At 41.1% G+C, this 24,061-nt stretch overlaps 1 protein-coding gene across 18 annotated transcripts in view; it reads left to right on the top strand.

Moving 5' to 3' along the window:
• Positions 1–24,061, top strand: part of ZBTB20 (zinc finger and BTB domain containing 20) — a 490,951-nt gene that overhangs the window by 115,292 nt on the left and 351,598 nt on the right. For 17 of the 18 annotated variants that reach the window (XR_010612127.1, XR_010612124.1, XR_010612125.1 and 14 more), the window contains one exon: positions 10,413–10,534. The gene's annotated coding sequence lies outside the window, so the exon portion shown is untranslated. Of the gene's footprint in view, positions 1–353; positions 412–10,412; positions 10,535–24,061 lie in introns of those variants that run through there. The other variant, XM_065676357.1, reaches the window with a different exon arrangement.

Consider the following 24,061-nt stretch of genomic DNA (forward strand, 5'->3'; position numbering starts at 1 on the left):
ATACAGTGATAAAATCTGGGCTGAATTTACCAGTAGTTGCTGTGTTCTTGTTCTACTGCACATTTGTGTTCTGTTACTGACCTGCAAAGAAACTTCATAGTGAAAAGTTCTGCTGAGAAACCAGACCCTTAGAAAATGGGTTCACATGGGGTAATTTTCTGCTTCAGTAATCACCCACCCTACTTGTGGCTTCAGCTTGCTTCTTTTTAATCCGAATTCCTTTTGGTATCAGCTCAGCTAAGTTCACAGATGTCCCAGAGGGGGGTGCTGATTGTCTTGGTTAATACAAGTGGGCCCAGGTGGGGTCAGTTAGGGCTTGAAACCACTCAGGTGCTGTGGGCAAAAAGGCCTCCCACAGTTGAGAACCAAAATGGAGAAGTTGATGGTATGTAGGACTGTGGTGCTCTTGGGGTAAGTTTTCTTTTTTTGATTTTGGCTTGGATTGTTGTGTTATATATCCATGTATATGTATCCATGTATGGATTTTCATATGTTAGAGGTAGTGTATGAGGGAGGGGATTTACATTAATGCAAAAGCTTCCATTCAAAGAAAGAGAGTTGTCTGGTTATTCAGCCTTGCAGCTTTTGTTGATCCTGAAATAGCAATGTATTTCTTGATGTATCAGGATGTACCAGGTTCACCTACCAGCTACAGATGTATGGATTAGCCACCAATTGCAGAAGTACTTACAAGGCAGAGTGCAGGATTGTGTCGTGTTTCTGCTATGCTGTAGCTCTAAAATGAAAGCTATGATAATACTAACAGGGTGCATGAAGGGGGAATCTGTTTTAATGGGAATTTTTCATGGAAGCATTTAAAGCAAACTTGGAAATCTTTGAAGGTGTAGGTTTTGTGTAAGGGGTGGCAGAATATTATGCTCTTCTAACAAGCATCTATCATTTCATCATTATTTACTCTTCTCCTTGATCATCCTTCTCCGTTTCTGAGCTACCTTTATGTCTGTAACTGTCACTGAAGACTTCCACTTGCTCCCTTGCATCTGACAAAGATTCTAAACAGGGCAGATTCTGGTTGTTGACTTTGAGAGTAGATTTTAGCCCAATTTACATAGATAAGATTTGGCGTGCTATCCTATCCCAGGAGTCTGTTCAGTGAAAAACATGCCGTTCTCTGTGCCTCCTATCATTTGGTTTGCCAGCAACCTGGCAAGCAAAACTCTTCAAGTCCTGACCTGGCTGATGGCTATTTGATGGCATAGAAGAAGAGGAAATAAATAGCAGTTACAGTAGTCCAAAAAGTGTTAATTGGGTGAGGGTTTAGTCTAACATCCTGCAGTTCACTATCACCTTCAAGAATCCTATTGAACTGCGCTTCCAACCACCACACCTTTTCTGTACCTATGAGGTAAAGGCTGCAATCTTCATTTTTTGTTTGTAGGGAAAAGGGTTTTTCCCTAACCTGGAAGTAACCCCGTTAAAAGGTATGGGAGTAGGTCAGCTAATGCGTGCTGTGTTCCTGTAGTCACAAGGTGATCTGTCTTTCCCTTCAGAGCAATGTGGCTGCAGCGTTGTTGTGTGTAGCCACGCTGATGCTAAAAGAAGTACGAACTGTGTACATCTCGCACATCAGTTTCACTGCCTTGAAAAATGAAGAGGGTTTTCTTTTTTCCTTTTCCCCCTTCCTTTGAAGTTTTAAATCAGAACTTGCTGCTGACCCACTTTTGCTAACAGTTCTCTTAACTAACCCCTGTACTCGCTTAGACTTTTTTTTTTCCCTTCCCTTCCACCCACTGTCTGTCTAGCCTGGTTTAAAATTTTTATATATATACTTTTAAAAAATTGATTAGTTGGAGAGCTGCCCGTTCTTCTGCGCTGTATAATAAGGATTTAAAAACTGCACGCTGAATTCTGTATAGTGTAATTAAAACTGACCCAGATTTGGACCTGAGAACACCAGGACTTAGCCAAACTTGCCATGAGCTGAGTTCTGATGGCAGATGGGAGCTAATGAGGACACGCTACTCTCCAGAATTTCCCAGCTGCTTGGCCCCTTTTTGTACAAACAAGGTTTGGAGTGAAGTCCCAATCCCAAGAGCATGTTCAAGCAAATGTACTGCACCCAGTGTTTTGGGAAACAAGGCAGTGCTGTCAGGCTGCTTCAGGAAATTTTTGAGGCGTTATTTCCAAAGGGCTTTTGCTGTGCATCCCAGTGTCATGCATATCCTGTCTCCCATCTTCCATCTTATCCTAGGCTGAGTGTGCTCACGTGCTTCAGACCCTGTCTGAATATTCTCTCCTGGTTTCAGCTGGGGGATTTCCGCCTTAATTTAATGGAGCGTTACGATCCCAAAGTACTGGGTCTCCATTGGACCTGTGGTTCCCTTCGGTGGACTTGATGTCCTGGGACTACACAGGCAGATGTAATTGAATCAGTTTGAAGCAGCTGTAGCTGGCATGTGGTCTCTCAGATTGCAAGCACCTGCTTGGTTGGTTGTGGGGGTTTTTGTTTGTAACTCACTAGAGTGAAGATAGTGCCAAAACCAGCACTTGGTCTTGGAGCTGATAAAGCACTCCAGATCCTATATCCCTTTCCCCTTCTGGCCTAGCCACCTCATTACTGGGGACTGCAATAATGTTGGTAGTGAGCAGAAACAGGTTTATGCTTCTCCTCCAACTGCCTCCCTCCCTTTCAAACCAGTGCACTGCCAACACTGACTCTCTTCTTCATAAGCAGTAAGACTTAATCGTGCTCAGGTGTGCAGAGCGTCTGTGCTCTCCTTAGAAAATTGGGCAGCCCATGGTTTGCTGTATCTGATGCATGCACCGAATTTATCTATTGCTCTAACTGCCATGCCAGCAGTTAGGCTGAGTTACTGTTCGTGTCTAACAAATGATCAACCAGTGCTGGGATGTTCCGTTCAATACTTTACCTTTCCTCTGTGTAGTGCACTTATGTTTTGGTTGCTGTTCCTACTACAGTCTTAAGGTTTAATGAGGTGAGAGCTCAGAAGGGACTGTGAGTCACTTGGTTGCCTCCCTGTATCGTGTGATTTATTGAAATCAAAGTTCAAATTAAATATGGTGGTGCACTTGGCCAAACACAGTAACAGCATGCAGTAATGTGGATTTCGGTGGGATATTACAAGATGGCATATCAAAACATTAATAATATCCCTCCACTGACTTCCCCTTACTTTGTGTCTTCCTTTATTTTTCCCCTCCCAGCCTCAGAGACAAGGATTCTTAATTCTAGCCATTCTCATCTTCAGCTCTAGCCCCACACCTCGCTTCTTGCTCTTCTTCTCTTGCGACTTCAATTCTGCTTCATGGACCACAGTTTTTTGCATCTTTCAAGACCAAGATGCAACTCTGTGGGATCCTGGTAGTGAGGAAGAGTGTGTTTCTTGACACAAGAGTAATTATGATGTATTTTATTTTTATTCCTTTGACTTTAGATACTTGGGTAGGCTTCTGTACTTCAGGAATTCCTGGATCAGTCTATTCCGGTGCCTTCTTTCCTTCCCTTTTTTTTTTAAGCTCCTCTCTTTTTCCCAAATATGTTGGGTGTTACCACATATTCCCGGGGCCAAGAGGTCCGCGTCCTCAGCTTCTGTTACAGGCACTTAATTGCTTTCTGCAAAAGCTTTAAAACTTGCTGTTGTAGGCAATTAAAAGACAGCTCCACACAGTGTTCCAGGTGATTCTGAAGGTGTGTTTTTCTCTTCTATTAACCTATATCTCTTATTTATATTGGATATAAAAGTGATTTGACTGTAGATATTTGTGATGTAGGCAAAGTCTCTTCTCCTGTGAAATGTTGCATCACTTCAGCCAACGTGCCAGTCTGCAGCTCTCTGCGTTTTGTTGAGCTCAGGCGTTTGAAGGGTGGTGTTGAAGGCAGCTTCTCCAGGGTCCAAAATACACTTTTGATTCAGCAGGAGTGAAATGCCAGCTGAAATACATAGAATGAATTGTTTGTGCTTTTTCGAGGAGAGCGGTGTAGAGATGCTTCCCTTTATTTGTTTTTACAGTACAGAACACTACTATTTTTACATTTAAGTTGCACTAGGTGTATTTAGGTGCAGGTAATACAAGGTAGTTTATCTGGGTGTCTGTGAAAGTGATACAGCTAAACATTTTTATAGTTGTCTAATGGAAGTGCAAAGGAAAAAAAAAAACCCTGAAATTCCAATCAAGCCAGAATTGTTTTTACTGATCCAGTAAGGGTGATGTCACCACTTGATTTTTCTCTTGTCCTGTTGTGATTTGTAGTGTTTTGTTTGTTTGTAGGCTTGTTTTGTTTTTCTTTCCACCCGTGCTCCTGCTTTCTTACTCCATTCTGGTAGTCTCACAAAACATCTACAGATGAAAACACCCATTTGTAATGATAGCATTTGCAGCTCTTTGTAGTCTGGAAGTGCTGCACGTACAGATATCATCTGCTGAATAAAATGTCAGCCACCAATTCTAAGAGGGAAGTTACTAAGGCTTAAATTAAGAAATAGCTAAGGACTGTGGCTTTCACTTTTTAGGGATATTGTTGTAAAGTGATCTCGCTATAGAGCAGCAACAGTTGCTGTGAATTAAATAATGGTGAATAAATATGGAATATTTTTCACATGTTTTGGGTACCCAGGATTCATGTTGAGATCAGTAGGAATATGGAAGGCAAACTGTTCTTGAGACCACGGTGACTATGGCACCCGTCGATATTTAAATAAGCAGCAGTAGCAAATCAGAAAGTGTTGTTTGTATGCAAAAATACTTGTTATTGGTGGTGGTGGGGAACAAGCAAAAGAGTAAGTATGCAAGTGTCTATCTTAGGATTTCTTGGTGCCATTTGTAGCCAGCCAGAACAAGAAAGCATCTGCCACTCTTATGGTTGTCTTGAAAATAAATATAGTTTTAGGTCAGCAGTGACTGCTAGCTGACATCTTTTATTCCTAGAGTGCTTTTTTTTTCCCTGTACTAAAGCCTGCTTTAGAAATGTAGGCGCTAAATGATTGTTCTACACTAAGTATAAAGATCGTAGAAAACCAACAGGATTTGTGTTCTCAAGAAGTCAGTGTGGCATAGGTGAAAAACATATAGGTGTTTTTGTCAGGCTGCCTACATCCTAACTATAGGAGTTGTGAATCATGTAGTGTTTATAGTGCTGAACCCTTCTTTTTATATATTTGATGTTAGGCTATCAGTTTAAAGACTCTTTAAATCTTTTACTTGGATACAGTTAACTGATCAGTTTTATGTGAAGTATGCTAGCTTTTTTGTGCACATGGAGTACAGCACTTTCCAAACTAAGATATATTAGTGACTGGCACAGGAGGATGACAGAAAAGACAACAAAGGAAGTTAATAAATTGATAATGAAGTGGGATTATAGAGGATTGAGCATGGATATTAGAGCAATTTCAGACATACTTTTTAATCACTACCACTCTGCTCTGATCCTGTCTAGTGGCTTTCTAGTGGCACCACCCTGAAATATATTGTTGGGTGTTTGGAAAAAGACCACTTGACTTGTTGCTTATTGGCAAGCATGACAGCATCCTTGACGGAAGCCAAGAGGTTAAATGAAAGATAGAGACAAGATTCTTCCATTTGCCGTGCAGCTGGTCTCTCTAGATGAGCCTTTAAATAAGTTGACAGAAATATTTGGAAAACTTGCAATACTGTGTCTGATCTGTGGAAAAAAAAAAGCTTTATTTTCTGAGCTTTTCATTCCATCCGGAATCGTAAACAAAATCAAGTAATCGGTGATCAAGTTAAAACTAAAGTTAATATCGTAGACACCATATTGGGCTTATAACTAACAAATAAAACTGTGTAAGGGAATCAAACCAATACAAAGTACAGAGGAGGAGATGCTAAGAAAAAGGGAATCAACTCTTAATCTCAGGGCATTTTCAAGAAGAAATCCCAGCCCAGTTCTTTCCATTATGTCAGCCACTTCCCAGAGCTTCAGTTTTCGCTTTTCCCAAAATTCCATGCTTGACAACTGGACAGAAGGCTACACTGAATTAAATTTCATTGTTCTGGTGTTCTCCATCCATTTGCAATGCACATAATCAGGAATTCAGCTATGTCCCAAGAAACCCGTTTAACCTAATGAGAGCAAATGGCAATGGGTGTTCCTTACTCAGGACAGCAGTGCCAATGTTTCTGCTTAATTGGGACATATTTGGCTGGTTCCAGTGCTTCAAGTGGCTTTTAAACAGGTGTTTAATGGGTGTGGAATTCTGAACTCTGCCCTTTTGATACAGAAGTTGCCAAATAAAGATTAAGAGAAATAAAAAGATCTAATGCACAACAATAATTTTTATCTTTGTGTATTTATTCAGCATAATTTTTACCTTAACTTTTAAGTCGCGGGCTGGTGGGGAGGTGTTTCTTCTCATAATTGAGAAAGTCCATTAAGGAGAACAACAGGATGTCTAATAGGGTGTCCTAATTAAAATTACCCTGTAATTTGAACAAAACATTCATTTGTATGTAGCTAAGGTTGACCTAAAACCCATCTAAATCAGGAAAAATTATTAGGCAATCTTTTTTTTCCGCTGAAATGAAACATAGCATTCTGCCAACAAACAGCATGATTCTGTTATTATACAGGATTCAAGAGTAAGGATTTGCTCCTCACTATTAAAAAATAATGCTTTGAGAAAATTTAAAATGGATTTCTCTCCTACCTCCACCCTTTGATAGCGTTCGTTCATGGTTGCATTTCTGTGGTATTTTGAAAGCGGAGGCAGTTTTGTTCTGGGCATACTATAAGGCCATCTGAAGCCTTTGGTTGTGGCTAGTGTACTGGTGAACTAATAAGCAACTGAGATAGCAGCTGCTTAGCAGGACTGATTGGCTTGGGCTTGACTTTGCTGTCTGCAAGTACATGGTTTCTGACTGGCTTGGAGAGTAAGCCGGGTAATTTTGTTATCTCGGGGAGTGTGGGCCTGCATACATAATCCAAGCTGTATACACAACTGGAGAGATTTTACTTCTGTATGTAAAATTGACCTACTCGCGCTCTAGCTGTCATGGTTTAAAATGCTGCTGAGGCAAATTGTATTTAATATAATTTATCAAATCAAAGTGAACGTTAGAGTTTACTGGCTTCAGAAATATTGTTTGTATTTAAAAGGGAATTCTCAGCATCTCTAATTTGGTGGAACTGTGCAAGCTGCAGCTTGCAGATGTTGCATCCTGGACACAGGGTGGTGGGATTTTGTTTCTGCCCACTTTCTGGGCAGGTTGGGAAGGGGGGAGGATTTTCCAACACGCTCAAAACTGGCCTGAATATGCTGCTGGTGAATTCAGCTTGAACTGCTTCACCATGATTTGAGTGGAAAGAGGATCACACCCTTGTTCCATTGGATAATCCCACCCATAACATCTAATACAAAACGTAATGAGACAGCTATGTACAAAAAGTGGAACTTCATAAATGCCAAAACTTAATTAGGTGCAAAAAGAGCTACTTTCTACTGAATGATTCTTCTGCTCATACCAACTCTTACATTTTCGTGTCTCGGCTTCAATGGAGTATGGAACAACAAAAGAAAAAAGAGGGAAAAATCTGAACAATTTGTGTAACCTACTTTTTAGCTCCAGGAAGAATTGTTGAATTGAAGATTGAATTTGAGGCTGGTGTTGTGGTAAAACACTTTTAAACCATTCGAGCCCTTGACTAGAAAGTATTCAAATATTGACATAATTTAAGTTTCTTAGATTCTGCTTGTTGTTTTGAATACCCTCAAAACTGATGCAGGCATCTGTTGTAACCTGGAAAGAATAAAATCAAGCAGTTGTTATGACAGCGAATGATACAGTCGTAATTGGATATTAATAACAGGAATTTACCAGAGTGTTTTATATGTGTATATATATGCCCATGGGTAGGTACATATGTGTGCATGTTTTCTAACAGAGAGTTATTTGTATAGAGAAAAGTATTCAGTGTCACCACAGCAAGAATATATGCACGAGACTGTTGCACTGATGAAGGCTGTATCCTGAGGTGATGAAAATGGATGAAGATCAGGTGTCCAAACTGTTTCTTCTAGTTCTCCAAGTTGTTGTATCTTCCAAAGATGATGAATAACTGTGGATGCTAGCTGCCTAGTGCAGCTGTTCCTTAGTGACTCCTTCTGAAGAAGTTGTTGACAATGGTGTTGTGTGATTCCTTACTGCTAAAAGATCTTTTGTAGGGTTTTAAATGTTCCAGTTTATGTTACCCCTGAAGCACACAAGCTAAAGGAAGAGATTTGGATTGCAGTGTCCAAGATATTCAGCTGAAATCCAGATACACATCCCACAGCCTCCCGCACAACTGTTTGGGCAGTGACTAGAAATGCTGATGGTTAGAAAGCTAGGTTTCTAGTCAGGCTGGAATTGATGCTTGTGCTCCAAGAAAGTAGCAAAAGAGATGCTTAGTGTAACTGTAGAGGTGTAAAAGAAAATTCCTACTCCGTATTTCCAGATGTTTTTTCTGAAGTCCTTTAAATATTTTTTTGGGAGCTTCCAAATGTTCGTTTCTGGTAACAGTGGTTCTTTATCATGCACTTCATCGTTCGCCTTTGGCGAGAAAACTCAATTCTTTCCTTTTGAATGTGGGACCTTGCCTTATTGCCTTAGGGAAGCGTTACTGAAATGCATGTTACTTGAGGCTAATTCAACCTGCCACTTGGAAATTGCCCCTGGTGCAGATTGTAGCAGTGCACCATTATCTCAAGCTATTTTTCGTCAGAAGCAGACTGCATCTGTTCTGTATGATCTGCATAGCCTGCCAGGTTTTCTAGGTTAGCATGTGAAGTGGGGGCTTTTCTACCTGTAAAGCCATGCTTGGTTTGGCTTCCAGCTATGTGGTAAGAGCCTTTCTTCCATGTCATACCAAAGCAGCCCCAGACATCTCAAGATATAGGCCCACAGCAGCTTAAGCTGATAGATGTTGACACCACTCTGTTGGTGTTCCTCCTCTTGTACAGCTCTGCTGCCTCCTTAGCTCTAACCCCCAAGTGCCATGCCTGAATGTTGAGCTGTACATGGGGGTTGATGTGGCTGAAAACACAGGGAAAAGAAGACTGCATTCAGCTAAAAGCTCCTTGAACCAGACGTTTTATCCAGTCCTGGGTCAAGGATGGACTTGGGGACATGAGGAGAGAAAAGTGAGGAAAGGATGGGATTGTGGCAGCTCCAGTTAAAATAAGCGTACATTATAGTTGGGTTCTGGAAATAATAACCCAGTGGTTTCAGCAAGATATAGCTGTAAGCATAGGATATGACAGTTAAAAGACCAGTGGCTTTGGAATCTACTTTCTGCACTGTTTCTAAAACTTGCATTTTGGTATGCATCAGAAACTCTGAAGATCACACACCTCAACCTTTCCACTCTTGAAAAGGGAGAGCGATATGAAGGCTTGATTAATTTCTTTTATGAGGTTTCATTGCTATATGTCATTAGAAGCAGATCAGGCGGGGAAGAAAAAAGAGAATAAACATATCTGTAAGCAGTAGGGAATTTTCCCCTTTGAAAAAGAGCTAAAACTTCATTAACATTTCAGCCAGCTTTAAATTAAAATTTGTGTCTGAAAATAACCTATAATGTATTTTGAGTGCCAGTGAGGCATGTCAGGGCAGTATCAGCACAAGTTTCTTCTATGCACAGCTTGTGATGTGGATCCTGTATCTTCAGTCACAGTGTTACTGTGCCACACATGCCGGTGTGAGAATGCCCATCAAATTAACACTTGGCCTTCTGCTGATCATATAAAGCCAGTGTACCACATACCATGTGGCTGGCTGGGGCAAACTGAACAGAGCAGATGACTGCTGGATCCTAAATGCTACACCTGCTTTGTATGCAATCTAACTAGCCCTCATGCTTTTTACCATGAGTAGTCCCATTCCATTAGGTTGCAATAGGTCTGCTTACACCAGAAAAGGTTTCACCTATTCTGTTTCTGCAGGGCAGGCCCTTATAAGATGCCACCAGAGTGAATGGGTGTTCTTTCCCTCATCCTTGTGCCACAAAATGCTGGTACTTAACTTTTTCTACCCCACTGAGCACAAGTCATTGAATATGATGCTGGGAAGGGGAGAGTTAGGAAGGGAAGCTAGCAGCTCTGCTGTGCAGGCAGGAACAAATGGCAGGCCATTCTGTTTTGCCGGGTTTCACACATTTGAGGGGACATGGAGATGTGCAGCATGCAGCCTGAAATAATGTTTTTGGTTTGGTTTTGTTTCTTTTCCTGACAGATTTTTATGTCAAGTCCACACGGGTTAGATTTGTAGCCACTCTCTGTAAACTGGTACTCCTTCTGCAAAGCCTTTGGAGAGAAACCCTTTGCTGATGTATAATGTTTTTGATAGGGCCGGTGCTGGAGTTCCTGCCAACAGTTTCTAAATGTTTTTGCTTCATGTGAGATGTTAAAGATCCTTTTCTCCTCTTCTTTTAGGGGGCTAGAGGGCTTGACGCATCCTTTACATCCTGCATTTACTCTGACCACAGTCCCTCCCTGTTCTCACAAGTGAAGCTCAGCCTTGCTTCCCTTCCTGTTGAATCCCGGTCAGCTACATGGTAAGTTTTCATTGTCTCTAGACTTCTTGCCACAAGGTAAAATGCTGGCAGGCTTTCTTTCACATCCATTAGCACTGGGCATTGAGGGCAAAGTACTTCATGCCCATCAAAGATCATTCAGTTGTATTCCAGGCTGACTGGAAAGGAAAGGAAGATAGTATTGAATTAGCATTGGAGCTGAACTTCAGCATAGATTGTTATAGGAATAAAATATGAAGTAAAATATGTGACAGAATTAAATCCATCAGTTCTAATAAAGGAAACAGAAGAAAGCAAAGAAATATTGGACTCTTAAATCCCATTAACCAGGCCAGAGAGAGAATGTGTTAAAAGGGAGCTGCGCTGTATCTTTTTTCATTGTTTGATGAAATAATCTTTTTCACCCTTTAAGTGGTGTGTTTAAAAATCCTGGTATTTCTGAAACAAAGAGAATACACAGCCACCGAGCTAGCTGGTTTTTATACCTTCCTTTTCTGAGTATTGTCCTTCAGTACAATACAGAGCCATTTCTTTGTTCTCACAAGCTAGCAGTTAAATTGTATGTAAATGTATGCAAATTAGATGCTGTCTAATAAAGAGAGTCATTAGATGGAAGAAATATTTAGTTTAGGGGGAAAAAAGAAAGAAAAGAAAGCAGGTGTATTTTGCAATAGAAAAATGTAAGATTGCAAAAGCCCCTCAAACTTTGGGTGAGGGCTTTTTATAAAGCCATTAAAATATTTTCTAAAGGAGTTGCCCTGCTCTTGGTCCCTTTTTTAACATGATTTTTATATACATGTATGTGCACTTCTGTGATCTTTTCATAAAGCTCGCACTGGCTGTGCTGTATATACATACTTGAACAAACATGGAAATACTGTATTCGTAAATGTATTACTTCAGATCATATAGCTAGGAATTGATGCACGTGCACCTTGTATCAAGGTGTGTTTTTTTCTTACCGAGTATATACAGGTGGAATTTCTGTGTTAAATTTTGTTTTCATGGGTCGATTTATTCAGAACATGCTCTGACTGGATACCTTCCTCTCACTAAATCATCTTCCTCCATTTTAGCAACCCCCTGCTCAACAATTTTAGAGCGTCCCCCCACCCCCTTTTATTTATTCACTAAATCTCAGTGCCAGTTATGTTTCCATTCTTTCACTTGCGTTTTCTACCATGTAATCCCTTTAGGGGTATGGAGCTGACTTAAAACTGAAGCACCGGTGACCTTTCTAAACACGATGAAATCACAGCTTTACTGTCGGGTGTCAAGGTGCTAAGATGCTAGGAATGTGAAGCTTTGTGTCATCCAAAGGTGGAGATTCCATACCTGTGGACTGAGCACTCGGCATCCGTATAGGCTCCGACAGATTTAAAGTTGATGAACCTTATGTTCTTGCCACTTCAAGACTTTAGTCTCTCTGCCTTAGAATCTGTAGTCCCACTTTGTCAGCTCTTCTGTTTGGGTGGATCAGTAAACGTAGATGACATAGCTCAATTATTCTGAAGTCATTGTTGTGTTGTTTCTGATGGTCAGTTATCATCGTTCAGGCAGGAGGCCTGTAGCTGTATGTTGACTGGCATGGTTTTTTCCGTTGCAGTTTTGCAAGTCTGGAAGTCTAAAGACATATATGTATATGTGTAGAAAAGATATGTATATAAAAATAATGTTGTTTAAATATTTACATATAAAGCCAAGGGATTGGCTTCCTTCCCAGAATTACTGGAACTACCTTCCCCAGGAACATTTGGACTCGAAAAATCAGTACAGCAACACTTTTCTTCTGAAGCTAAGCAACTTGTGAAATGAGGGACTCGGTTTGAACCCTTTGCTGCTCGTATGGGTTTCTTTAGCTTGGGGTGATGGAAAGGCCTCTGTGCATGGGTAATAAATTTCCAGCTGATTATGCCAAGTTTCTCTTTCATTGCTCTTTCGCCGCACAGTTTCTCATCAGTTTGTTCTATGAGAAACTCTGGCACAATGGGAACGTTTCTGTCACTGTTCTAGGAGAGGTCCATGCAGTGTCTGGCAGCAGCAGCAATTCCTGTCTGGACAGCTGCAGGGCAGGGAGACTGATTGCTCAGAACAAACTGACTCCCTAGTTGTTCAGTGTCCCAACTGTACTGGCTGAGCAGGCAGCAGAGGAGCCGTAACATGTGCTACCCACTGCGAAATGTTGGCAGGGTCATTGTAAGGAGATGTCAGAGGGTTGGCAGTGAATATTTTGGGTGCTCTTGGAGGTATAATAGAAAATGTAAGATGAAGATTGCTCTGTGGGCAATGCAGGGAAAATCAGAGCTGTAATCTCAGGATGCTAGAGAGAGATGAAGTTAATAAAGTGAGGAGAAACGCAGGCTATTGTGGTGACTAGGAGGGATGAGGTTGCATTGGCTTATCCACTCACCTGGGGCGCTGCTCTTCTGGGCTGTCTGGCATTGAATGTCCAAGAGAACTGAGTCACTAGTGATGCAGACATTTAGCATTGATGTTTTCACCCAGTTTGCAGTCTAGCTAGGTGCAGCTACACAGGTTCTTCAGACCTTGGGAGGTGGTTGTTAATCCTGAAACCCTACATGGTAGATTTACACTGGAGATAGGACAGGCTAGCAGTCAAAGGAAGTACATTCTGTCTCTCACATTCTTGAACAGGTTGCAAAATATACATACATACACACAAGAATAAAGCTCCAATGGGGGAAGATTGCTGCAGGCTTAGGGACAGGAATCTGATTAATTCCATGTTCCTTTCCAGACTTCCTGTGGTCTGGAGTAATTGTTTAGGGCAGGAGAGAATTCTGTACCAACATACTTTTGAGGATATGTGTCTTACTACCTTGCCCATCTTGACAATAACAATAATACATCTTTCCTACCCTTGTGAGCATATATGCATTTAAAAATGTGAGATTCTGTATCCTGTGGTAATGAATCCAAAAGCAGTGCTGTAGACAGACATCGGAATTGGTAGTCTTATCTTCTCGGGCATCGTCCTGATGAGGTCTTTGGCTGGAGCGAAGAAAGGCACAAGGAAGCCTAAGTTGTAGTAGTGGAACAACCAATATTTTCACTAGTGATTTTGAAAGTAAATGAGAATGGTTTAACTTGTGTTTCTTGGGAGCTTTTGCATCTTTAAAAAAAATAGTTTGAAGAAATAAAATATGCTGCGCTAAACTAATCCTAGAGCTAACGAACAGGCATAGGGACTAGCAGCTTTTGCTATTACCTACTGCTTATTATTGTTATTATTATTATTTCTTTTTAATTATGCAAAGTGCTAATCAGTTTGATTATGCACAGTGCTAATCAGGTTAATTATGCAAAGTGCTAATCAGTTATTCTCTAAGCACACGAGGAGAGCAGAGGTGCTGGCAGTGAATGGTGGTTCTAGATGGGGGTAGTCACGGCAGTCATTCCTTATTAAAAGAGGAGTAGGTGAGATGACAGGGGGGTTTGCTTCCATTAAAAAGTAAATAATGAAAAAAAGAAAGCCATGAGGGTTATAGTTCTGGTGGGGTAATGTCTTCTTTCACAGCAAGGCAGACTTTTTCCAAGCCAGCTCATGCTGTTGGTTAATTTCCGTAGGAGTTTGAGTGCGCTGATTTGGGCTAATACATTGCAGAGGAGTGTTATAATGGGTGCGGTATAAGATGCCCCCACTTGATAAATTGGGCTGCATAAGTAGAAAATCACAAATTAAGGAAGTTTGTTCAGTCTAGAGTCACCTTTTAAGCACTGGTAAGTAGGATACTGATAATGTAACAGGAATGATAGTTGATCATATGTTTGTGTGGTTGAAGGTATTGCATGAGCATACAAAATGTGTTTCTTTCAGTGTAATGCCCTCACAAGCTGTAAGAACGTAGGATGCCATCAGTGAACGTACATCGGGCTGTGTTTCTTCTTCCTCTTTAGCGCTAAATTCTAAACTAGAATCTTGTGTTCCTGTGAAACAGGATCTGTTTTCAGTAAGCTATGTTCTTCTGACAATTACTGAAGATGCACTGTGTCTCTCACTGTACTCAGCGTCTAATACTTAACCAGTATTCCTTATTTGATTATGTTTCAGGGTTGGTGTGGGATACATAAGCATTACTTTTTTCAGTTAGTAATGGAGTAGACGTTCCCAGAGCAGAGAGCTACTTGCTCATAAAAGCCTTGGGTAAAGCATCTTAAGAGATTTAAGTTGTTAAATCAAAAGACTGCTTCTGTATAAGGCCATCTTTACTAGAAGGTTGCTGCACCAACAATGCTAGAGATGCTTTCCTTGAAAAATTAATCATTGAAGGTGCTTACTTATGGGAAGTTGTGACAAATTTTCAAGTATATTTAAGGTAGGAAGTAAAGCAGAGCATTGGTAATTTATGGCTTAAGCCAGAGCTTGAAAATCAATAGCATTGCCACCTTGGCTTCGTGACTACTCCACAAGACACAGACCCTCAAAACAAGTTTACTACCAGATGTGTGGTACGTGTCTATTCTTACAGATTTATTCTGGTGTTAGAAACCTAGACATACCAATGCTATACTGTCAAGTCTAGTGCCTTAGATCTGAAGGAGGGGAGTATGATGCAAATATTCTAAGCACGAGTGAGATACACCAGATACTTGTGTCCTGAGACTTCGCATGCTTTCCTGTTGGTCAGAATCCTCTGATGTGAATCAGGTCACTGCTGTCTCTGGGTGCTGCTCCAGAAGAACTTGGTCTGTTTACCTCAGACCTGAATTTGACTTGGAGTAGTCCATTCCACAACCAGACTGCTTCCATAGACTTCCTGTGTTGCTTTCATTTATTGTCAGTGGCTCCATAGCCTGTTTGCTCTTCCAAATGTGCTCCACTGTTCCCTCATCCGCTCTTTGCTGAGATGCTATAGGAGAGTGTGTATGATCTACCAAAACGGGGAAAACTGACTTCTTCATGTGATCCCTTGGCATCACACAGCCTGTCTCACTTAGGTTGCTGTACCGATAGCAAAGCAGCAAGTCATACATGTTCTGGATTATTTCTCCATCTTTTGGAGGCTGGGTATATTATATCAAAAGGGAATTAGTTTTGAAATTACTGTGATGCTTTAGTTATGTTCTTTACCATCATCCACATCTTTTCAAATGGGAGTTTAATCTTGTGGAACGAACCCCCTCGCAGTTTTCCTGGCCTATGAGTATTTCCCCATAGTATTTGAAAGCTGTCGTAGAGTGAGAGCACCCTTGAAAGGCCAGTAGCATAAACCGCACACCATAGTGTTTGTATGTTAGAAATGTAAATCTACCTATGGCATAATCATAACCTCTGTTGAATTTCATCATCTCAGATGGCTGGCCTTCTGATGAGATGGGGAGCTAGAAAGGAAGAAAACCTGCATTCTGCTCCCATTTCTACTGCTTTCTTTGTAACCCTGCTGCATTGCACTGCCTTGCTCTGCTTGAGTTTTTCTTGATGGTAAAGTGTGGATAATGATAGGGACCTAAAGCAGTGTCCTATGGGGAGTTATCTGTGTTATTAAGGAGCATCAGCAAATCTTGTGATACTGTGATAGCACCAAAATAGTTTTTGTATTCCTGAAAAGTTAAGTGGAGGGAGAAAACTCGGTTTCCTTGACTTTAGGCGAGAGGGTCAGTGACAAATGAAAAAGCCCCGGTAAAGAAATCTGTGCCTCCTGTGCTTTAAGAAGTGGGTCTCAAGTGAACAGAGAATCGATTTGCTTGTATGGCAGAAAGTTACTGCTTTGGAACTCCCTTTTGCGTCTTCTTGAAGACCAGGTCTTCAGAGCTAACGGGCTAACTGCTACTCATTGTATCCCATTGTAGAGCTCTGAGTCTGCTCATTGGCATTCACACAACCAAGAGCTGGTGGGGAATTAATAACAAAAAGATTTTAAATGTTCAGCTTGACCTTTCAAAGTTACTGACCTGCATTCAGGTTACGAATACGCAGCAATTTTCTCTTGAGCTGCAAAGACTCTAAATGTTAAATCAGTAACTCGATCAGACTAGCAGCCCTTCTCCTCTCTGTTCGCTCGTGCCCAGCTGCCATGACTGGAGTAAAAGAACAAGAAAACTATCTAAACACATCCATATCTTACTGTGACACAAGCACTTGGAAGAAGCCCCACTGACATAAACTAACACAAAGTGACACTTTGTTTAAAAGGTTGTTTTGAATGTCTTCTCCCATTGATCTTCTGCAAGGCAGATAAATAAACACTGTGTGTGGTGCAGCCAGGCGGAGTATTTTTGCTCCTACGAGTGTTTATACATTCTCGGGTGGTTGTTTGTGTTGCTGTTTGTTGACTGTAAATTCCAGACCTGGATGTTTGTGATGTACACATCTGCAGGAGCGGTGCAGTTTTGGGAGCATGGTCAGGGTGGTGATTTTTATGAACACAACCAGATGAATAGTGGGTGGGTTTTTTTCCCCTCCTTCCAGAGTACTGAATTAGTCTTTGTGCTCCCAGTGAAAGAAAGGGCTGCAGAGGCAGAAGCTTTAGTTAAGCAGGACCTTCTGTGCTCAGCTTACTTCAGGTAGGTACGCAAGGAAAGCCATGTAAGGACTTGTCTGGTAGGAATCAAGTTAGTTTAGCTTTTCATCTAATTAAGCAGCAGATCTGTTGGGCTCTCAGTTTGTTTGGTGATGATAAGAATGATGCATGTTTTCTCTCAGGAGCAAGTAACTGAAGTTGTAACAGATGACAGAATTCCTGGTGGCAGAGATCCCTCCTGCTGCCCCTCTGTTCCTCTTTCACAGTTCTTTCCCTTGCCTTTGAACAAAATCTTCCTGTTTTTCACTTACTGTTGTTGTCAGCATCTCAATCCCTAGCATGGTGGGAGTGTGTAGAAGATAATGGCAACCGATGCAAACACTTCTTCATCCACCAGACTGAATGGCTGTAGCTTCCTGAGCATAATGTTACTTTTAAGAGTTCAGCTTAATCAGTGACTATTTCTCCTAAGAGGAATTTTCCTTAAACCTGTGCTTCTGTCGTGTTTGTGCAAGTTAAAATTGCATGTTTCTGATGTTCCAAATTGTTTAAAGACTGCCTGGTGCTTTCCTTTTTGCTCTCTCATGCACGTTATCTGCATTTATGAGATGCAGATTCCACTGTCTTGCAGTTACCGTTACAACCACCTCTCTCATTTGCTTATAAGTTTTACTGAGTTTAACTATTTATAGTTAGGTGAATGAGTTTTAAACATAATTTTCAGGGAGAGCTGCAGCTGCTGCAGGTGTGCTGTTTGCAGATCTGAGCCTACAGGAAAATACTTGGTTTTGCCCATGCTAAAACACTGTAATAACATCTTCTAATCATTCTTATGCCATCATGGTTTGGAATGATGCTTTGAAAAACATCAATTCAAGGACCTTTTTGACAGGGAAGTATTTTTTCCTTCTTGACACCCCACCACTCTGACCGTAGCTGTTCCACAAAAATAAGGAAGACCTACTACCATTTTCAGCTGCTTAGTTAACTCAAGGGGCAGAATCTGCCTGGTGGGCCTGAAGGTTGCCGCATTGTTGGTTGCCCCAAAGCATGAATATGTTGGTGTGTAGCAGATTCTCACTTTTCATGTCGCTATTTGAAAATCTAAGGAATTAAATACACTAAAAAAGGGGAAAGCTTATTTGGCTCATCTAAAGTAAAATCTGTGAGTACTAAAGTTGACAGAGCAGCCTTAATTCGACTTCCCTGTTCTTTTCCAGTTATGTGATCGCATGCAGTTTTCTCTGGGAACCAGTGTTCTCATAGTGCACCTAAAGGACCTGGTCTGAGGTTGAATAGAGGTTCTTCAGTAAGACACTGTTTTCTTTAAGATCAATTGCGTCATTTACTGCAAACATGGAAAAATGTTTAATATATGAGGCAAGAGATAGCGGAAAAAAGAAAGGGTGCTCTTATTCTCAAGATTGCAGTGAGAGCATGCATGTGCTTAAAGCAAAAAATGTGCTTGAATTGAGTTACTTATGAAATCCAGCATCTTTAGGTGGTTTTAGACGGCATTTCTGCTTTCTCTTACCAGTTCAGTTACTCCTTTTAACCTAACCCTTCACTATTTCTACCTTTTAAAACCTTCTGTTTGTACTCCTCTACAGAAAAACTAGTACCAGTAACAGCAGCCTACCCTGAGCTTGCCTTCTTTCCTATCGCTTACTTTTGTTCCCCCCTGCTCCATTCCTTACCATAAAGTACAAATTTCCAGGATTTTGGTTTCCAGTTGGTAGGAAGTGCACCCAGGTTCCACATTATTCACTAACAAAAGTGCACACAACTCTTTGTGATGCTTTGGCAGTTTCGTTGGAGATGCCGCTCTAAGTAGAATGTGTCCGCTGTAGCCAGGTCCTTTTGCTAAGCAGTGGGAATTCAGCTGTTTTCTTGTGAATTCTTCTTTTCATATTTTATTACTACAAAGAGAACACAAAGAGTGCTTGTTTCTTTCTTTCTCCACCCCCCCCCTTTTTTTCCTTCCAGTTGACACAATCAGTATTATTTGAAGGAAAAAATTACACACAGAATGGGAAATAGGGTGGGAAAATGTAATAGGATCTGCAAATCTTTTCTGTCTTGTCTGAGTAAATGAGAGCTGATGAGAGTTGCAGCACAATGAGGGCTAGGGAATGCTAGCTGAACTGGTATATAAAGATTGTTTCATTTTGCTTCATTTCATTTTACTGTATTGAATTTGAAAGGGAAAATTGCAGCAGACATGAAAGTTCGCTGTGGAAACACCTTGGGTTGCTGTACCCTTGACGTGAACCTGGGCAAACATGAAAAGGAACCTTAAATAAAGTGGTGTATGAATTGTGGAGGTGTGCTTCTGAAGCTGTTTTTTGAAGAGTGCCCTTTCATGAAGGGTGGCCCTGCCTCTGGGGTTATTCTGGTTCTGGTTTTGATTTCTCTTATTGTCCACTTAAGTTGCCAATGTGGGAAAGGTGTCGCTGTGGGGGCTTTTGGTTTTTTGTGGTTTTCAGGTGTTTTTTAGAGCCAAAACCATTCTGATTTTCAGGTGTACGTTTTGCAGGATTATGTGGCAACATAATTTTTGCATGCAGGCTTTTAATATTACTAGGAGAATGTTTCTTCCCCCATTTGTGTCCACGCTAAAGGTTCATCTCGCCTTTTCAAATGAGTATAGAATCATAGAACCATCAAGTCCAACCGTTCCCCAAAACTACCAAGGCTTTCTCTAACCCCTGTCACTGAAGGTCTCATCTGCAAGGTTTGTGAACACCTCTGTGGAGTGTGACTCCTCCACTTGCAGCCTTTTCTAAAGCCTGATTACCCTCTCTGTGAAGAACCTGGAGGAAGGGTGGTGGGTACAGGATGAGAAACGAAGGGAAAGGGTTTTACTTTTCTCAAAGCAAAAGGATGATTTAATGGTATGGTGTAATACAGCTCTTCTGCTGCTCTGAGCACAAAGGAAAGAACACCTCTCCCTCTTAATGGAGACCTGGCAAGTGTAAGGGTATCCATAGGAAGTGAGTGTCTCTGAATGTATGTCATTCCAAGGAGCATCTGTTGAAGTTTGTGTCTGAAGTCTGGGTGCCACTAAGTGCCATGGATTCATGTCACTGTGGTTTTGGAGGTAGAAAGGTTCCTGACTTTGTCTTTTCCATGTAAGCTCCATAGGCTCAGACAGGTGAACCTCAGGTAACAGAAGTGAAGTGAACAAAAGTTCTGCCCCCTTCAGGGTAGTGCACAGAAGAGGGAGGCAATGTTCCTATGAGGATGCTGGAGAGGGACTCTTTATCAGGGGCTGTAGCGATAGGACAAGGGGTGATGGGTCCAAACTGAAACAGGGTAAGGTCAGGTTAGACACAAGGAAGAAGTTCTTTACTGTGAGGGTGGTGAGGCACTGGCACAGGCTGCCCAAAGAAGTGGTGAATGCTCCATCCCTGGCAGTGCTCAAGGCCAGGTTGGACAGAGCCTTGGGCAACATGGTCAAGTGTGAGGTGTCCCTGCCTGTGGCAGGGGGCTGGAACTGAATGATCTTAAGGTCCTTTCCAACCCAAACCATTCTATGGTGAGTAGATGTGATGGCTACCCAGTATTTAGCACAGATCTGAGTATCTAAAAGCTGGTTGAAATCTGGATGGGAGTGAGGCTTTTGGCGGGAATGCTGTATGGCAACCAGTCTTTTCTGCCAGTTATTTTGTCTTTATGCTGTGCAGTCTAAATAGCTATCCTATCTCATATACAATAGTAATTCAAGAAATACTCTTTTTAGTAGAATAAACAAATTTTTGCTGCTTGACATGTGAAATGCTTGTATAGTAAATTCCACAGACAGCCTCTTCCCCCCAGTATTGTTTTGTCTGATTATAAAACCTTGAAAGTTTAAAATTGACTGGTTTACTGTAAGAAGCATTAAGTAAATACGGTCTCTCTATTTTTAATAACAGTAGCTCAAATTTCATGTGAGATCACACTAGTCCTCCAGTGTAATTAAGATTATGGTTTTCTTATGCACTTCAAATGCTTGTGATGTACAGTTAATAGTATTTTAAGTATTGGGACACCTCGACAACGATGCCAGTGTGGGCTGGTGTCTATCAGCAGTGCAGACACCACAAAGTAAAGGCAATTGCAAGACACTGCTATAATTTGTCTAAAAATATGCACGACAGCAAAGCTTTTTTTACCTGAGTTTAGAAAGTGATAAGGCTCTGAATTAGAGTGAAGCTTCATAAATGAATCAGGCACAAAACAAGATTTTCAAGTTTGGCTCTAAGTCCAGTGTGTATTCAGGGCAAAGTATGGATGAATATTGAGCATCTTTTGCATCTTGGTCACAGATAATGTGTGTACCTCAAGTCTGGTCTCCACTACATAAATTTGACAGTAAGCTTATGTAAGACTGCATAGGGAGGTTTGGAGAAAAGCTTTGGATGAGTTTTTGATGTGTGTACATATACACATACGCACCTTTTTTGTTTGTTGATACAAGTACGTTATCTTTTATTTCTAAGGGAAGAAAATCATATTGAAGATGCCTAAGAATTCCAACAAAATGGCCTCAAATTAACTGAAGCAAAAAACTTAAACTGGTGGAGGTTTTTTTGTTTATTTCAAAGAAGTTTTGCTTTTGAAATGTTTTGAAGAGCAAGGCCAAAGCTTGCCAAAGGATTCGTGAGGAGGAAGAATGTTTCTGACTTGCTTGTTGAACACTGCAACTTATGGTTATATTTAGGTAGGTTTGGATGTAGGGCTGGATCTGTGTTTGCAGCGAGTGTCACAACTCTGTAAATCAGATTAACATCTGAGTATTCCGGTGCCTTGGAATGCCTGGGCCTGAGCCTCTAGCATCAAGATTTTGGGAGTCTTGAGATTCATCTTGGTTGTGTATAGAGGTGTTGGAAGTAAGCCTCTAACCCCTTTCTGGAACAATCCCCTCTAATATGGTGGGACTATCAGAAGTATCAACAGTAATGGTAAAGTTATTACTTTAAATAGCCTCTCCTCTAGAAAGCTGAAGTGCAGCTTGCTTTAGAGAAGTATTTAGGGACGCAATAAAGTCCAAGAGGAATATATGGGGCAGATTCTCAATAACCTTCCTTTTCAGCTTATGAGCAAACTCTTGTGCAGTGCTTAGCAGTGTTGTGAGGACAGCAGATCTGCAAAATCTCTGGCAGGTAGCCCTAAACTAGCCTTTCCCTTCCTTTCTTAAAACAGCATATGCAAATGCTAACCAACTGTTTATTTTGTTCATGCATATTTTTGCCCATGCAAATTTAGGCTGCAGCTTTCCTTCATTATGCATAAAGAGGTGGAATGCCCTTTTGAGTGGGAAATAACAAGAATAGTTTAGTAGCACCATCTTTTCTTCTGTTTTCTCCTAAAACAAGCATCGCATAGACTTCAGTGAGACCACTTCATCAGTGAGGGCTGCTGGATTTGCCCCACAGGTATTAACTCGTGTCAGTCAGGGGGCTTTCTTTGCCTGCTGTCCGTCTTTTACAGGGACTGATGGGGCAGGAAGTGGAGTGGTTGGGACAGGCAATGGGAGAACCCGCGTGGCTTCAACTGCCCATTGGTGGCTGGAAACAGCGAGCTGGTATTTGAGAGAACAAGCTTTGTATCAGAAAGTGATGAGTGAATGGAAATTAAAACAAAGGGGTTGAATATAGAGCTTAATCAGTCTAGCCTGGTATCTCAATAAACCAGGGGCAGTTTTTCATGGTGAGTTTGGGGCAGATATCGCAGCAAGAGCCACAATAACAGGGTCTTCTCCCCACTCCCTCCTCCCCTCCCATTAAATCTACATTTGGAAGGTGGATGGTGCTGACTCATAAATTAATTTGGGGTAATACATACAGTGTATATATATTTCTGTCACTTTGTCTCAAATTAAACACGAACCTTCTCCCCTGACAAGATGATAGAAAAGTTAATTGCTCGCCCTGGCTTTAAATTGGAATTTGAATTTGCAAAATGCTAAAGGTTTATGAGATCTAAATCATGAGGAGCTTAAATTACATTCCTGTGATAAAATATTAATAAATCAATTAAAACATAAGCCGAGTATAATATTACTTTTTTTGTAGGAACCTTGAACACAATAATTCATTAGAGTGTGCAGTAACAATTATTGTATCTTTTTTAATTTTCTTTTTTATTAGTTTTTTTTTTTTTTTTTTAAATTGGGGAAAAGGCAACATCAGATGGGAACACACCACACAATGGTGGAATAATATCCTGGTACCAAATCTAGTCATCTCCTGGTAACGATGCACACACGTACAAAAGCATCTGAGGACCCTGAACTCCACACATCCCATTGTGGTTCCACCATGTAACAGCATACATTCCTTGAAAGCTGGGGGCTTTTTCCCTTTTCCACCATGGGAAAGAAGGGCAGTGGCACAGGAGGAAGGGAAGAAATTTTACTGCTCCTATTTCTTTTTGGTTTTCATTTCCAGCTTCTTCACATGCCATTCTATTCTTTACTTGTACCCAAGAGAGCGAAAGGAGAATAAGATTGGTACGATTTTAGTGTCAGAACCATCAAAAACTCGCAGACCCTTCTGTGGAGCTGGCCTGAGTTTTGTGTTGGGGAAACCTAGGCTAAAACTAGGTTTTGTTACTAAATTTTCAGTTATGTTGTGAACAACTCTCACAGCTCTAATCTTTACATAACCAATTTCTGTGTACTATATAAAGAGCACTTCAGGCACAGTATGAAACTTAGTTATTATTTGAGGAAGGAGGTGTTAATGCTAGCTCAGCATGAATTTCTTATATGCAAACATTAATACACAAGGAATGCAATTATTACCTATACCTGCATGCCTCTAGTGCCCGTGAAGGTGCAGATTCCATATTCAAGTGCTTTTTCCCTTCTGTGAAACGACTGGACTCTGTGTCTGATACAGCTGGGCTTGGTAAAGGGTCTAATTGCTATTATTACATTATTTGTGTTGAATTCTTGAAAGGTTATTTAGCACAAATTACGTGTTGGTGCCAAATTGGCAGCTCTGGGGACTGAAATGTGTATCGATGGAGTAGGTACCGTGGCTGAGTGTGCTCTGCCCACACTCCCCTACACCCTGGA

Source organism: Lathamus discolor, chromosome 4 (genome assembly GCF_037157495.1).
Source record: "Lathamus discolor isolate bLatDis1 chromosome 4, bLatDis1.hap1, whole genome shotgun sequence".
Taxonomy (NCBI): domain Eukaryota; kingdom Metazoa; phylum Chordata; class Aves; order Psittaciformes; family Psittacidae; genus Lathamus; species Lathamus discolor.